The sequence below is a fragment of the Callospermophilus lateralis genome, chromosome 10, assembly GCF_048772815.1.
Source record: "Callospermophilus lateralis isolate mCalLat2 chromosome 10, mCalLat2.hap1, whole genome shotgun sequence".
Classification (NCBI taxonomy): domain Eukaryota; kingdom Metazoa; phylum Chordata; class Mammalia; order Rodentia; family Sciuridae; genus Callospermophilus; species Callospermophilus lateralis.
The window spans coordinates 124,069,000-124,087,420 of record NC_135314.1 but is presented as its reverse complement, the minus strand read 5'-3'; the positions used below and the strand labels follow the sequence as shown (position 1 = coordinate 124,087,420).

Here is an 18,421-nt window from a genome sequence, read left to right as displayed (position 1 = left end):
TGCATGCTAAGTCTCATCTATTCTTCTGGCTTTAAAACCCTTATCTTTGGTACTTACTCCAAAATCTTTTTCTTCAACTCTGTCTCTTGCTACCAAGTATATCCAGCTGAATGAGGAGTGTCTTCTGAGTGTGTCACTGAAACATGAAAATAAAGCTAAATTCATTTTTCCTCCACCCTTGACCCTCCAGCCAGCCTTAGCTCTACATCTTCATAGAGATCATCTTCACATCTCCCTTCAACTTATTTTTAATTTTTAAAATTTGTAATAAATATTATTTTCATGTTTAAGGAATCATTATAAAAGGCTTTTTAAAAATTACCATCATTACATTTGTATTGTGTAAAGTTTTATTAACCAGTTTCCATTCCCAAGTAGGCATGCTCCTAAAAAACTGTCAAATTTTTCTTCACTATTTCTTCTTCTGTTTATCTCCAAATTTCTAAATTCATACTTATTGCTAATTTATCGTTCATTAATTTTAAACATTATGAATTTTAGCTCTCAGCCTGTTTTACCACATTGACAAAATAAAGGATAAAAATTATATGATCATTTCATTAGATGCAAACAAAATATTTGATAGAATTAAAAACACATAGTTTTATAAGACTCAACAAACTAGAAATAGAAGGGAGTTTTCTCAGCCTGATAATGGGCATCTACAAAAAGTCCTACAGCTATTATCATACTTAATGGTGAAAGACTGAATACTTCTTCCCTGAAATCAACTACGGGGCAAGGATTTCTGAATTCACTGCTTCCATTCAGCATTATTCTGGAAATCCTAGCCAGTATGGCAGCAAGGCATGGTAAAGGTAAAGCTGTGTCTATTCTCAGACAATACAATTATCTATATAGAAAATCTCGATGGATTTACACACACACACACAAAAAAAAAATACAATAAGTGAATTTAGCAAGGTAGAAAGTGATAAGGTTGATCAGCTGTATTTCTCTGTACCAGCAAAGAACAGCATATAAAATGAAAGTAAAATAATAGTGTCATTTTAATTAGCATAACAAGACATATTCGAGAAAAATTTAATGAAAGTCCTGAAAACATTAAAGAGCATCTAAATAAACAAACAGATATACTATGTTTGTGGACTGGAGACTTGATACTATTAAGATCTCTATTTTCACCAAATGGAAATTGAGATTGAATGAAATTCCACTTAAAATTACAGAGGGCTTTGTGAAGATTGCTGATTCCATTGTTTTTGTGGAAGGCAAAGAACCCAGAATATCCAAAACAATTCTGGGGGAAGGAATTGAGAGATATGTTTTATAATGTTCATACTTACTCTGATTCTACAATAATTAAGGCAGAATGGTATGAGTGTGTGTGTGTGTGTGTGTGTGTGTGTGTGTGTGTATAAACAAAATTATAGGGAATTCAGAATTAAGCCCCATATATAGTTGGTTTTCATCAAAGGCTCCAACATAATTCAATAGGGGCAGTAGTCTTTTTTTATTTGTGGTTCTAGAGATCAAACCCAGGGCCTTGTGCATGCTAGGTAAGACCTGTACCTCTAAGCTGCATACCTAGCCCCAGAATAGTCAGTGTTTTGAACAAATGTTGCTAGATGATCTTCAAACTCAACCTCATAGCATACATAAAAATTAATTCAAAGTAGATATAGTTTTAAAAATAAAGCTGAAACTATAAAACTACAATAAAGAAAGAAAAGCTCAAAAATCTTTGTGACCATAGGATAGGCAAAGATCTCAGCATACAAATGTATTAATAATAAAAGAGAACTGGATTAATTGGACGATAAAAATTAATAAGATTAAAATGTATTACTCTTCATGATGGCACACACCTATAACACACCAGTTACTCAGGAGGCTAAGGTGGGAAGATTAATGTATCCAGGACCAGTCTGGAGATATAGTGAGACGCTGTCCAAAAGCAAACTAAAAAAACTTCCTACTTTCAAAAGCTATTGTTGAGAAAATGGAAAGAAGCCACAGACTAGGAGATGATATCTATATCTAAAATATAAAACAGAACTCTAATAAACATTAATGAGTTTGTATCCCTATAGTATGCTGTTTTTAAGTCCTTTGGGTATAGACCCAGGTGAGGGATAGCTGGATCAAATGGTGGTTCCATTCTCAGTTTTCCAAGAAATCTCCATACTGCTTTCCATATTGGCTGCACCAATTTGCAGTCCCACCAGCAGTGTATGAGTATACCTTTTCCCCCACATCCTCACCAACACTTATTGTTGTTTGTCTTCATAATAGCTGCCATTCTGACTGGAGTGAGATGAAATCTTAGAGTAGTTTTGATTTGCATTTCTCTAATTGCTAGTGATGATGAACAATTTTTCATACATTTGTTAATTGATTGTATGTCATCTTCTGAGAAGTGTCTGTTCAGGTCTTTGGCCTATTTATTGATTGGGTTATTTGGTTTTTTGGTGCTTAGATTTTTGATTTCTTTATATACCCTATAGATTAGTGCTCTATCTGATGTGTGAGGGGTATGGATTTGCTTCCAAGATGTAGGCTCTCTATTCATCTCACAGATTGTTTCTTTTGCTGAAAAGAAACTTCTTAGTTTGAATCCATCCCATTTATTGATTCTTGATTTTAATTCTTGTGCCAAAGGAGTCTTATTAAGGAAGTTGTAGCCTAATCCCACATGATGGAGATTAGGGCCTATTTTTTCCTTCTCTTAGACACAGAAATATCAAGAGATGAAATGATTGAATTGTGAGAACTGTAAACCTAATTAGTTAATCCTAGCTGGAATGGACTGACTGAGTTTTAGCTGTAGGCAGGTGGGGTGTGGCTGGAGGAGATGAGTCACTGGGGGCAAAACAGAGGGTGCCCTGAAAGCATTGTTCTTCCTGTGGTCCCTTTTCCCTCTCTTTTTGCTTCTGGACCCCACCATGAGCTAGGCAGCTTTTTGTGCTGGGCCCTTCCTCCATGATGTACTGCCTCATTGTGGGCCCAGAATAATGCAGACATTTTCTATGAATTGAAACTTCTGAAGCTATGAGCCCCAAATAAACATTTCTTCCTCTAAATAGTTCTTGTTAGGTATACCGGTCACAGCTAAAAAAAAAAGAATTGAATAATAAAAGACAACCAAAGGATTTGAATAGACTGCTCACCAAAGAAGATATATGTGAATTTCTAATAAGCATATAAAAATAGTCATATCATTGAATCATCAGGGAAATGCAAATTAAAGCCACACTAAGATACCACTTCACACTAAATGACTAAGATAGCTCTCAAGTGTTGCTAATGAAAATGTCAAATGGTAGAACTACATAAGAAAACAGTTTTGCAAATTTTTATAAAGTTAAATGTACACTTATAACAATAATTTCATTGCCAATAACCTAAAAGAAATGAACACATGCACAAAAAGATCTTTACTTGAACATTCATAACAGCTTTAATTTATAATAGCATGAACTAGAACCCAATGTTCATCAGCTGATAGATTAAACAAATTTTGATATTTTCATAACTGTGGATTTAATCAGCAATTGATTCATGTAGAATTCAAAGGAATTTATAATTGATATGTACAGTAACTTGAATGACTTTCAAAACTATTGTGCTAAGTGAGAGAAGCCAAACAGTAAGGTATATATTGTATGATTACATTCATATGAAGGTAGAGTCTGATAAGATTAGTCTATAATGATAGGCATCAGATGAGTGGTTGTTGGATATTTTAGGTGGGGGAATTTGGCAATTAGTTAACATGATTTTTGACAAATCTCATGACAGATCTCAGTGTGCACTTAATTACTCTGTATGTCAATTATGTATCAGTAAAGTTTATTTAAAATAAAAGTGAGGCTCTGAAAATCTGAAGGGAAGCTGTGTGTTTGTGGATACCATACATCAATTAATAGGCTTCACTTAGGGTGATCATTTACCTTGAGGAGATTTTTATTTGTCCAGAAAAGGATTCTTTGATCCACAGTGAGGATTAAGAGCTGGAGGTAATAAGCAATTTTGGGGGCAGGGCTGGGGGAGAATGGTGGTGGTGAGGAGCTGGCTAATGGACTCACTGTTTGATATTTAGATTTCTACTCAATTTTCCTTTATCTTCAGTCTTTTACTGCCTTCTGTGTCTGATGCCCCCTGGTATTGGTGCTTTTTTGGTTCAGTTTCTCCCCCCAGCAAATAAATTTACACCTTCATCAGGATAAAAGAGTTTTTTTCTGATTTGTAGAATGAGTGTAGGAGGTCTAATCAATGTCCCAGTGTTCACTTCTTTACCCCATTTTCTAGGGTACCATTATCTTTTAATTTGTGGAGAATGAACTGGTTTGCTTGTCATCAGTATCCCACTCTGCAGATCATTTACCACTCTTCCTTCTGTTTTCTGTCTTCATATATACTAATTTGGGATTTCAGGACTCTCCTAGGTTTTTTGTTTTTGTTTTAATTATTTATACATGACAGTACAATGCATATATGCACTTTGATATATCATACATAGATGGGATATAATTTCTCATTTTTCTGAGTGTACATTGCAGAATTATATTGGTCATGTAGTCACATATATACATACAATAACAATGTCTGTTTCATTCTATTATCTTTCCTATCCTCACATTCCTTCCCCTCCCCTCTCATCACTTCCCTCTACCTAATCTAAGATAATGCTGTTCTTCCCTAGTGTCCCCCTGCCTTGTGAATTGGCATCTGCATATTAGAGAAAACATTTGGCCTTTGGTTTTGTGGGATTGGCTTATTTCGCTTAGCATGATATTCTCCAACTTCATCCATTTACTGGCAGATGCCATAATTTCACTCTTTAAAGCTGAGTAATATTCCATTGAGTATATGTATCACATTTTCTTTATCCATTCATCTGTTGAGGAACACCTAGGTTGGTTCCATAGTCTAGCTATTGTGAATTGAGCTGCTATAAACATTGATGTGGATGTGTCATTATAGTATGCTGATTTTAAGTCCTTTGGGTATAAACCAAGGAGTAGGATAGCTGAGTCAAATGTGGTTCCATTCCCATTTTCTGAGGAATCTCCATATTGCTTTCCATAGTGGTTGCATCAATTTACAGTCCCACCAGCAATGTATGAGTACATTTTTCACCACATCCTTGCCAACATTTATTGTTGCCTGTATTCTTGATGATTGCCATTCTGACACGAATGAGATGAAATTTAAGGAATGAGTTTTGATTTGCCAAGAAGCAGTTGAGATTATATCATGTAGTTAACTTGATTGGTGAAGTAAAGGATAGTATAAGGAGTGAAATCAAAGAAAAAATATAGGGCGTGAAAAACCACTTCAACAAAGAGTTAGAGAACATGAAAAAAAAAAAAAAAAACAAGCAGAAATCCTCGAAATGAAGGAATCAGTAAACAAATTATAAATTCAATAGGAAACATCACCAAAAGACTAGACCACTTGAAAGACAGAACTTCAGACAATGAAGACAAAATAGAGTTGAACATGTGGAGAAGATGGTAAGAAACCATGAACAGAACATCCAAGAATTATGGGATAACATGAAAGACCAAATTTAAGAGTTATTGGAATAGATGAATGAGCAGAGATACAAACCAAAAGAATGCACAATCTTTTCAATGATATAATTGCAGAAAATTTCCCAAACCTAAAGAATAGAATGGAAAATCAAATACAAGAGGCTCACAGGACCCCAACTGTACAAAATGACAGCAGACCCACACCAAGGCAAATTATTATGAAAATGACTAACACAGAGAAAAAAGATAAAATCTTAAAAGGCTGTGATAGAAAAAAAAATTATGTATGGAGGAAACCAATTTGGATCTCAACTGATTTCTCAGCCCAGACCTTCAAAGCTAGGAGGTCCTGGAATAATATATTTTAAGCTCTGAAAGAAAACGGTTGCCAACCAAGAAATTTATATCCAGAAAAACTAAGTTTCAGATTTGAAGATGAAATTAAAACATTTTATGATAAACAAAAATTAAAAGAATTAAAAATTCACAATTGGGGCTGGGATTGTGGCTCAATGGTAGAGCACTCACCTGGCATGTGTGAGTCCCTGGGTTTGAGCCTCAGCACCACATAAAAATAAATAAAATAAAGGTACTCTCTCCAACTACAACTAAAAAATACATTTAAAAAAATTTATTCTATTTGTTATATATGACAGCAGAGTACATTACAATTCATATTATACATATAGAGCACAATTTTTTCATATCTCTGTTGTATACAAAGTATATTCACACCATTTGTGTCTTCATACAAATACTTTGGAGAATGATGTCCATCTCATTCCACCATCATTTCTAACCCCATGCCCACTCCCTTCCTCTCCCATCCCTTTGCCCTATCTAGATAGAGTTGATCTGTTCCTCCCATGCTCCCTCTCCCTACCCGACTATGAATCAGCCTCCTTATATCAGAGGAAACATTTGGCATTTGATTTTTTAGGATTGGCTAACTTCACTTAGCATTATATTCTCCAACTCCATCCATTCCCTTTTATTACTGAGTAATAGTCCATTGTGTATATATACCACCTATTTATCCATTCAACTACTGAAAGACACCTGTGTTGGTTCCACAATTTAGCTATTGTGAATTGTGCTGCTGTAAACATTGATGTGACTGTGTCCTTGTAGTATGCTGGTTTTAAGTCCTTTGGGTATAGACCCAAGTGAGGGATAGCTGGGTTAAATGGTGGTTCCATTCTCAGTTTTCCAAGAAATCTCCATACTGCATTCCATATTGGCTCCACCAATTTGTAGTCCCACCAGCTGTGTATGAGTGTACCTTTTTCCCCACATCCTCACCAATACTTATTGTTGTTTGTCTTCATAATAGCTGCCATTCTGACTGGAGTGAGATGAAATCTTAGTTTTGATTTGCATTTCTCTAATTGCTAGAGATGTTGAACATTTTTGCATATATTTGTTAATTGATTGTATATCATCTTCTAAGAAGTGTCTGTTCAGGTCCTTGGCCCATTTATTGATTGGGTTATTTGGTTTTTTGGTGCTTAGCTTTTTGAGTTCTTTATATACCCTAGAGATTAGTGCTGTATCTGATGTATGGTTTTCCCATTCTGTAGGCTCTCTATTTCACCTCACAGATTGTTTTTTTTGCTAAGAAGAAACTTTTTAGTTTGAATCTATCCCATTTATTTATTCTTGATTTTAATTTTTACACCAAAGGAGTCTTATTAAGGAAATTAGGGCCTAATCTCACATGATGAAGATTAGGACCTACATTTTCTTCTATTAGACGCAGGGTCTCCAGTTTTATTCCTAGGTCCTTGATCCATTTTGAGCTGAGTTTTATACATGGTGATAGGTAGGGTTTAATTTCATTTTGTTGCATATGGATTTCCAGTTTTCCCAGCACCATTTGTTGAAGAGGTTATCTTTTTTCCAGTGCATGTTTTTGGTACCTTTGTCTAATTAATATAAGATAATTATAATTTTGTGGGTTAGTCTCTGTGTCTTCTATTCTGTACCGTTGGTCTAACAGTCTGTTTTTGTGCCAATACCATGCTGTTTTTGTTACTATTGCTCTGTAATATAGTTTAAGTTCTGGTATAGTGATGCCACCTGCTTTAGCAGATGAATTTCATGATTGCTTTTTCTATTTCTATGAGGAATGACACTGGGATTTTGATTGGAATTGCATTAAATCTGTATAGTGCTTATGTTAGTATGGTAATTTTGATAATATTAATTCTGCCTATCCAAGAGCAAGGTAGATCTTTCCATCTTCTAAGATCTTCTTTGATTTCTTTCTTTAGGGTTCTATATTTTCATTGTAACAGTCTCTCACCTCATTTGTTAGATTGATTCCCCAGTATTTCTTTTCTTGAGGCTATTGTAAATGGGGTAATTTTCCTCATTTCCCTTTCAGGGGATTTGTCACTGATATACAGAAATGCCTCTGATTTATGGGTATTGATTTTATATCCTGCTACTTTGCTGAATTCATTACTAGTTTGGCAGTTTTCTGGATCTTCTAGATATAGAATCATATTATCAGCAAATAGTGCTAATTTGAGTTCTTCTTTTCTTATCTGTATCTCTTTAATTTCTTTATCTATCTAATTGCTCTGGCCAGTATTTCAAGAATTATGTTAAATAGAAGTGGTAAAAGAGGGTATCCCTGTCTTGTTCCTGTTTTTTAGAGGAAATGCTTTCAATTTTTCTTCATTTAAAATGATGTTGGCCTGGGGCTTAACATAGATAACCTTTATGATGTTGAGATATTCCTGTTATCCCTAATTTTTTTAGTGTTTTGAACATGAAGGAGTGCTGTATTTTGACAAATGCTTTTTCTGCATCTATTGAGATGATCATATGATTCTTACTTTAAGTCTATTGATGTGATGAATTACATCAATAGACTTAAGGTACATTATTGATTTCTGTATGTTGAACCAACCTTGCATCCCTGGGATGAACCCCACTTGATCGTAGTGTACTATCTTTTTGATATGGTTTTGTTTTCAATTTGCCAGAATTTTATTGAGAATTTTTGTATCTGTGTTCATTAGAATTATTGGTCTGAGGTTTCCTTTCCTTGATGAGTCTTTGCCTGGTTTTGGAATTAGGGTGATATTGGCCGCAAAGAATGATTTTGGAAGTTCTGCCTCTTTTTCAATTTCTTGAAATGAATTGAAGAGTATTGGTATTAGTTCTTCTAGAAAGGTATTGTAGAATTTCGCTGTGTATCCATCTGGTTCTGGGGTTTTGTTGTTTGGTAGGGTTCTGATGGCATCTTATTTCATTGATTGATATTGGTCTGTTTAAATTTTTATATCACCCCGATTCAATTTGGGCAAATAAAAAAAAAGAATTTACAATGAGAAGGCCTACACTACAGGCATTCTCATATTCCAAAAGGATGAAAAAAAAAAATAGTGAAAACCAGCAAAGCGAAGATCTACACTAAAGGGACATTCAACCAAATTAAAAACTAAGACAAATCAAAAACCCAGAAATAAATCAAAATGGCAGGGAATACAGCTGGGTATGGTGGCACATGCCTGTAATCTCAGTGGCTCAGGAGGCAGAAGCAGGAGGATCACGAGTTCAAAGTCAGCCTCAGCAATTTAGTGAGGCATTAAGCAACTTAGTGAGATCCTGTCTCTAAAAAATAATAATAATAATAATAATAATAATAATAATAGAGCTGTGCATGTGGCTCAGTGGTTCAGTGCCCCTGAGTTCAATCCCTGGTACCCCCCCCCAAAAAAAAAGACATGGAATACAAATCATATCTCAATAATAACCTTGAATGTTAACAGCCTAAAAAGACTGGCATATTGGATTTAAAAACAAGACTCAACAATATTCTTTCTTCAAGAGACTCACCTCATAGGCAAAGACATCCACAGGCTAAAGGTGAAAGGATAGGGAAAAACTTGTCACTCATTGGATTGCGTAAACAAGTAGGAGTTTCTATTCTCATTTCAGATAATGTAGACTTCAAACCAAAGTTATCAGAAGAGGCAAAGAAGGACATTTCATACTTCTTAAGGGAAGTATATATAAGCAGGAAATAACAATTATAAGTATTTATGCCCCAAACAATGGAGCATGTATGTACATCAAATAAAACCTTTTCAATTTCAAGAGTCAAATAGACCACAGTACAGTGATACTGGGTGATTTTTAACACACCTCTCTCACTACTGGACAGATCTTCTAAACAAAAACTAAATAAGGAAACCTTAGAACTAAATAATACAATCAATAATTTAGACTTAACAGATGTATATAGAATATTTCATCCATTAACGATCAAATATACTTTCTTCTCAGCAGCACATGGCTCCTTCTCTAAAATAGACCATATCTTATACCACAAAGCAACTTTTAGTAAACACACACAAAAAAAAAACTAGAGATAATACCCTGCATTCTATCAGACCACAATAGAATGAAATTAGAAATCAATGATAAAATAAAAAATAGAAGCTACTGTAATAAATGGAGGCTAAATAATACACAATTGAATGATGAATGAATAATAGAAGACATTAAGGATGAAATAAAAATTCTTAGAGGTAAATGAGAACACTGATACAGCATATCAAAATCTCTGGGACACTCTGAAGACAGTACTAAAAGGAAAGTTTATTGCATTGAGTGCATTCATTAAAAGAATAAAAAGTCAACAAATAAATGACCTAACACTGCATCTCAAAGCCCTAGAAAAAGCAGAACAAATCAACACTAAAAGCAGTACAAGACAGGAAATAATTAAAATCAGAGCCAAAATCAGTGAAATTGAAACAAAAGAAAAAATTGACAAAATAAAACTTTGGTTTTTTGAAAAATAAATAAAATAGATAAACTCCTGGCCATGCTAATAAAGAGAAAAAGAGAGAAAACTCAAATTACTAAAATACAAGATGAAGAAGAAAATATTACAACAGGCACGTCTGAAATACAGAAGATAATTAGAAACTGTTTTGAAAATTTGTACTCTAATAACATAAAAAATATTGAAGACATCGACAGATTTCTAGAGACATATGACCTACCCAAACTGAATGAGGAGGTCATACATGCTTTAAATGGATCAATTTCAAGTAATGAAATAGAAAATGCCATTAAAAGCCTATCAACCAAGAAAAGCCCAGGATCAGATGGATTCTCAGCTGAGTTCTACAACACCTTCAAAGAAGAATTAATACCAATACTTTTCAGGTTATTCCATGAAAGAGAAAAGAAGGGAATCCTTCTAAACTCATTCTTTGAGGGTAATATCACCCTGATTCTTTGATGTGTCTTTGTCTGGTTTTAGAAATAAAACTTCAGACCAATATCCCTGATGATCACAGATGCAAAAATTCTCAATAAAATTCTGGCAAATCACATATAAAAACATATTAAAAATATAGTGCACCATGATCAAGTGGGATTCATCCCAGGGATGCAGGGTTGGTTCAACATACAGAAATCAATAAATATAATTCTTCATATTAATATACTTAAAAAGAAGAATCATATGATCATCTCAATAGATGTAGAAAAAAACATTTGACAAAATACAGCACAATTTCATGTTCAAAACACTGGGAAAAACTAGGGATAGTAGAACATACCTCAACATTGTAAAAGCTACATATGCTAAACCCAAGGCCAGCATCATTCTAAATGAAAAAAAAAGTTGAAAGCATTCCCACTAAAAATTGAAACAAGACAATGGTGTCCTCTTTCACCGCTTCTATTCAACATCATCCTTGAAATTCTAGCCAGAGAAATTAGACAAAAGGAATTAAAGGGATACAAAATAGGTAAAGAACTCAACCTACCACTTTTTTGCTGATGACATGATTCTATATCTAGAAGATCCAAAAAATTTCACCAGAAAACTTCTAGAACTAATAAATGAATTCAGCAAAGAAGCAGGATATAAAATCAACACCCATAAATCAAATGCATTCCTGTACATCAGTGATAAATCCACTTAAAAAGAAATTAGGAAAACTCCATTTACAATAGCTTAAAGTGTGTGTGTGTGTGTGTGTGTATAATCAATCTACCAAAAGAGGTAAAAGACCTCTACAATGAAAACTACAGAACACTAAACAAAGAAATTGAAGAAAACCTCAGAAGATGGAAAGATCTCCCATGCTCCTAGATAGACAGAATTAATATTATCAAATGGCCATACTACCAAAAGCATTATACAGATTTAATGCAATTCCTATTAAAAGCCCAATGACATTCTTCATAGAAATAGAAAAAGCAATCATGAAATTTATTTGGAAAAATAAGAGACCCAAAATAGCTAAAGCAATCCTTAGCAAGAAAAGTGAAGCAGGAGGCATCACAATACCAGACCTTAAACTATATTACAGAGTTATAGTAACAAAAATGGCATGGTATTGGCACCAAAATAGACTTGTAGACCAGTGGTACAGAATAGAGGATACAGAGACAAACCCACATAAATATGGTTGTCTCAAGCTAAGAAAAGAAGCAAAGAAGGTGCCAAAACAAAAAGAAGCAAAAAAAGGGTGCCAAAAACATTTACTGGAGAAAAGATAGCCTATTCAACAAAGGGTGCTGGCAAAACTGGAAATCCATATGGAGCAAAATGAAATTAAACCTGTGTCTGTCACCCTGCACAAAAATTAACTCAAAGTGGATCAAAGACTTAGGCTCTAGATGAGGCAAGGTACTGAAGATAGCAGGAAACAGTTTATTTGACTGCAGCCAGGTTCAGAGGGCACAGCTTTTGCTGTAATCAATCAATCCCCTGAACCCCGAGTTCAGGTAATTTCAGACTTTTATACCCAGCATGTAAGGGGAGGGGCTCAGAAACTCACAGTCTGTAGAAGTTCACAAAAAGCAGTTTTTTTTTTCTTTCATTGTTCTGGGCAGGTTAACCCTTCAAGGACAACACCTGATAAGGGGAGATCCTCTTCTCCCCTTTTTTTCCTCCCCCTGCCAGCTGTTATCACGGAGTCAATTGGTAACTTCTCTTATCTTAGAAATGTAGACATCTCTGTGAAGCCCCAGCTCAAGGCCAGAGACCTTGTTTATACATTTCTACAAACTACTGTACTGGATACATGTTTGTAAAAAACTAGTAAGGGAGTGTCCAGCACCTAGAGTGCTGATTTCTTCCTGGCCAGTGGCCAAGTAAAACAGGGCAACATGAAAATTGGAAGTTTATCTACATTGAACTCTTCTAAGAAGACTCTTTTGCTGGCAGTCCTAAAATCAGCCATGGTGAAGATTTCTGGAGAAACCTAGTTAAGATTTTTCTGTGGAGAAAAGGGGTGCTACTACACTAGAACAGAGATCCTGCACCTAATAGAAGAAAAAAGTAGGCCCAAATCTGCACCACATCAGCAAGGATCTGACTTCTTTAACAAGACTCCTAAAGCACAAGAAGTAAAATCAAGAATCAATAAATGGGATGGATTTAAATTAAAAAGCTTCTTCTCCACAAAGGAAACAATTAATAATGTGAGGAGAGAGCCTGCTGATTGGGAGGAAATCTTTACTACATGCACCTCTGATAAAGCATTAATCTCTAGGATATATAAAAAAAAAAAAACTCAAAAAACTTAACACCAAAAAAAAAAAAAAAACACAAATAACCTCAATCAATAAATGAGCTAAGGAACTGAAGAGACACTTCACAGAAGAAAAAATACAATTGATCAACAAATATATGAAAAAGTGTTCAACATATCTAACAATTAGAGAAATGTAAATCACAGTTATTCTCCTAGGTTTTTGAAGATAGATCTTGTCATTTGGTGGAAACCTTAGAGCTGTAAAACCCGTACTACATATTTTCAGTTTTGGCAGTATCAAACTCCTACTTCTTCAAAAACATAAGGCCTTTTCATGTGCCTTTGTAGAATTCCTTTCTGCTTACAAGGCCTGTCTAGTTCTTTATTTACCTAGGAAAGCTGTCATCTCTCAAAACCCAGTTTCTTTCCATTGGTTTCACAACAGATCCATTTCATCAGGAATTGCCATATAGCAGGTTACTGTGGAGTTTTCTAGAAAGTACTTCTTCAGAAAGTACTTAGAGCAATTGTAATCTGCTCAAAGTGGAAATTATAGTAAATGCTCATTATTTGTTGAATGGACTTTGAAGATACACACAACACAACCAGAAATTAGGAAAACAGACTCTTGTCCTTTCAGAGATAAAAGAACCAAAAGAGAAAAAAGGCCTGTGGGGGATGGGGGGGTGGGTGGGAAGGCCACATACAAAAGACCTCAGGGGGGAGTAAATATAAATGTTCAGAATAATTATAAAATTTCCTAAGAAGAATATTGAATCAGGGATAAAAGCAGAATATAACAGACATTTAGACTGATGGGAATTTTTTATAATATTTTATTGTGTCTAAATTAAGACTGTAGAACACTCATTATTCTATTTACCATTAAGAAAAAAACTCTTATGAAACTTTGATATATTGCTTGCTTTTAATTTAGAACTTTTTCACTTATTGAAAGAATTCTTAGTTTTTGTTGACAGATATTCTTAATTTCTTATCATTCTTGTGCATAAACAAGGGGAAAATAATTGGTTAAAATATTTCTATAATATTGTCAGTAGTGGTTCTGTCAGTGGTGGTTCTTACACCCTTTAAAATCATTTTTCAACTTAGAGTCTCATCTATGTTTATCTTCTTTCTCACGGTATCCTCTTCTATGCCATCAAGAGTGATGATAAAACAAAGAATACTTTGCTATATTCCTTGAAGTTTTTTATTTGTTTTTGTAAAGTTTTTTTTATTTTATTTTTTTTTTGTATTTGAGGGTTTTTTTTGGGGGGGGGGGTTCTTTTTTCTTTTTTCTTTTTTATTGCCAAATCATTACTCATGTTTTGTATAATGGTATCTTTTCACTCTTGCTAGAAGGTATCATTCAGTGACAACAATTTCACAATTCTGATCAATAGGAATTTTAAGATGCTATCAACTATAAGATGTAATCATCATTTCAATTATGTTAAAATATCCAAAAAAAGTATTGTAGAATTTAAAAATAGGGTAGCTTAATAGTTATTGTGATTGTAACACCAACAACTTTCTCATTGTATGATTATTTGAAAATTGCTGCTTTCTTAAAATATATTTATAAGCAAATTTAACTTCTCAAAGTACTATCTTTTTGTGAAAATTTTTAGGAATGTTATCTTCATCAACTTTAAAAAAAATTTTTTTTAGTTGTGAATGGACACAATGCCTTTATTTTATTTTTATATGGTACTGAGGATGGAACTCAGCCTTCCACATTCGAGGTGAGCACTCTGCCACTGAGCTACAACCCCAGCCCTTCATCAACTTTTAAAAGAAGCCTGATGAAAAAATAGAACTTATATCTCTCAGATGATTTAATGAAGTGTCTACTAATATGTAGTGAATAAAATATTGGTTAGCTAACCTAATAATTCAAGTCAAAGTTTATTGCATAAGCAGGTGTCATCCTAATGAGAGATCTTTAGTGAATTGCTAAAGATGTTTCTTTCCTTTGCTCCTTAATGTTTGATATCATTTGATGAGTGAACATATTACATCATACTTCTATGAGTGCTTTCTCATTCATTCTTGAATCTCTTGTCAGTGTTCTTTTTGTGTTCTGTCCTTTACGAAAAACCTTGAAGTACCCCAACATTTACCATTCCTACTTCAACATCAGTCCTGCTGGTATTTTCAGGATATTTTCTTGTTTTGTTTGTTTGTTTGGTACTGGAGATTGAACCCAGGGGCAGTTAACCACTGAGCCACATCCTCAGCCCTTTTTATTTTTTGAGACAAGGTTTTCCTAAGTTGCTTAGGGGCTCCCTAAATTGCTAAAGCTGCCTTGAATTTGCAATATCCTGCCTCAGCCTCCTGAGCCTTTGGGATTTCAGGCACATGCACCACGCATGGCCAAGATCTATTCTTACATTTACCAATTTCTAATCATATTCCCCCTTAGTTCATTAGCATTCCAAATTTTCACCATCATTCCAAATCCCTAATACCTCTTCTTTCCCCAAAACTCTTTTTTTGTTTTGTTTTTAATTGTAGATGGACACAATATCTTTATTTTTATTTATTTATTCATTTTTTAATGTGGTGCTGAGGATCGAACCCAGGGCCTCACGTGTGAAAGGCTTAGTGCTCTACCAGTGAGCTACAATACCAGTCCTCCCCAAAACTCTTAATAATTTTGTCTTCAGTTTCACTGAGAAAATTTGAAACTGTCATGGAGGGAAAGAATCCCTTGTTTTTTTCCTCTTTCAACTACTATCCCATTGATCTCACTAGAAAAAGTATTAAGCTTCTGAGATTAATCCTTTTACTGGGACTTTGGCTATTATTTCCTGCCTCATTGGAACCTCTTCTTAATTCTTCTCTTTGACATATATATATAAACTCAAATATCTTCCATTCTTTAAGGAAGAAAATAAATAGCCCCATTCTCTTCTAGCCACCATTTTATAGCCCTCTCCCAACCCCATACTGGGGATTGAATCCAGGAGTGATCTGACACTTTTGAGTGGTCCATCCCTTTTTACTTTGAGACAGGGTCTTGCTGAGTCACCCAGACTGGAATTCCAATTTGAGATCCTTCTGCTTCAGTCTCCCCAGTAACTGGGCCACCACATCCAGCATTATAGTCCCTTTTTTTTTCATTAGTGCATTATAGTTTTCCATTTGGTGGGATTAATTGTTACATATTAGTACACACATACAATATAGCAATATAATTTTAGCCCTCATTTTTTTAACAAAAGAAATCAATGAAAATCCAGGCTATTTATACCACATTTTTGACACTGAGTCCCTGAAATTGCAGTTGCTAAGGTTACCAGCAACCTTCATATTGGCAAATCTAGTGGATAATTTGTATTTGTCCCTCCTTCAGCCTCCATAAACACTGCTATCTCCTGGTTTTATTGTTAGGCTTTTTAACTCTTCTTTTTAGAATTCCTCTAAGAATTCTTCTCCTGTGTTTTATACAGAAATGTGTCCTCAGTTGTGCCTTCATCCAAGATCTGTCCTCAGTCTGAGAGGATATTTATCCCGAGTAATTTTTCAAAGCTGCATCTCCAACCCACATCTTCCTGCAATTATATTCACCTTTTATCCAGTAATCACCATTTGGATGTTTTATGGGCACTTCCTCAAATAACATATTCAAAATCAAACCCTTTCTTCAACTACCCCTCATAAAACTAAAACCAAAGTCTGTCTTCGGAGCAACAGTACTAGTATGCTAGTACCCAAGTCAGGAAATCAAGATGCCTCATTGACTATTCCCTTCCCCTGAGTTTTGTGGATTCTTGCTCCCTGGCTATCTAATCAGTGCCCTTTCTTTGTTATCACTGCCACATATTTGGTTTAGATATGCTGCCACCTACTTGGTTTAGATATTCATGTGTGAATTATAGTAGTCTTTTAATTGATTTCCTTTCCTCCAGTCTGATCCCTGTATATTTTCCACTCAGCTACTAGAATGATCTTTCTAAATCATAAATCTCATATTACTATTCAGCCTAAAAGTTTTCGTTTTTTGAATAGGTTTCAGAATAAAGTGCAGTCTCCCTAGTTTAACATACAAGGCAGCCTGTGGTGTAGTCCTCTTGCTCTCTGGTCTCTTCCCCTCTTTCTGGCTCTATAGTCCCCCACAGTGAAACCAGCTGCAGATGCCTGTGCTCCTAGACTCTCTGTGCCTCCATATGGGTTTCCCTCCGCCTGGAGTATCCTTCCTTTTTGTCTCTCGCTGATCTTTCATATTTACTCCTTATTTTATTTTGACACTTCAGTCTGATTTACATGTTCCTTCTTAAAATGGACAAAGGACATAAAGAAAGACTTCACAAATGAACAATGACAAAATATGTGCCAGGTAAATGAAGAGATGTTCAGGCTCATCAGTAATCAAGCAAGTATAAACTTTTACTTTTCCATCTGTCAGATTATCAAAAAAATGTGAAGAATGATATCACTTCTGTGGTGTATAGACCATCTTTTATACTGATATTGTAAGTATAAATTTGGCATTTTTCTGGAGGATAGATTGGTCCTATGTATCTTAAGAAACTCTTAAAAATGTATGTGTACACATAAACACCCCTTTTGACTATTAACTGGATAACTATTTAAAGTAGAAGCATAAGAAAACTAAACAGTACATATGTAAAAATAATATAGTAAATAACCTAAATTTTCAACAATAGCAGATGATTAAAGAATTATTTCATCCAAATGATGAAATATGATGTATCCATGAAAATGAGCTAGGTTGGGGCCAGCATTGTGGCTCAGTGGCAGAGCCCTTGCCGCCTAGTATGTGTGAGGCACTGGGTTTGATCCCCAGCATCACATAAAAAAATAAAAATAAGCAAATAAAAATCAAGGTAAAAAAATGTACTTAAAAAAATGAGCTACGTCTATTTTGACACAGAAATAAATTCATGAGATAGTGGCAGTTTAAAGTAAGTTATATACCTGGTATGGTTCATGTTTTATAAATATACAGTTTTAATTTTTTTTGTGTGTGTGATGCTGGAGATCAAACCTAGGGCTTCATGCATACTAGGCAAGCACACTACCACTAAGCTACATCCCCAACCTCATTTGTAATTTTTTTTCAGTTATCCAGTCAACAAGTATTTATTGAAGGCCCAATATGTGCCAGATACATCATAGGGTCATCCCTTTCGTTGTAAAAGTTATAGTTTAGCAAAGGAGACAGAACTTTTAAAGTTATTAAAAAGTTATTAAAACATAGTAACAGTTATTAAAATGCCATTTGAAAAAGCTACATGGAATGTCCCCCAAAATTCACGAAATTTATTTGCTACTATAACAGCATTAAGAGGTGGGCCCTTTAAGAGGTGCATAGATCATGAGGGTACTGCCCTCATGGATTAAGCCTGCTATTGTGAGAGTGAGTTTCTCATA

At 34.6% G+C, this 18,421-nt stretch overlaps 1 protein-coding gene across 5 annotated transcripts in view; it reads left to right on the top strand.

Moving 5' to 3' along the window:
- Nucleotides 1-18,421, top strand: part of Ppp2r3a (protein phosphatase 2 regulatory subunit B''alpha) — a 160,729-nt gene that overhangs the window by 25,925 nt on the left and 116,383 nt on the right. The gene's annotated exons all lie outside the window — the stretch shown is intronic.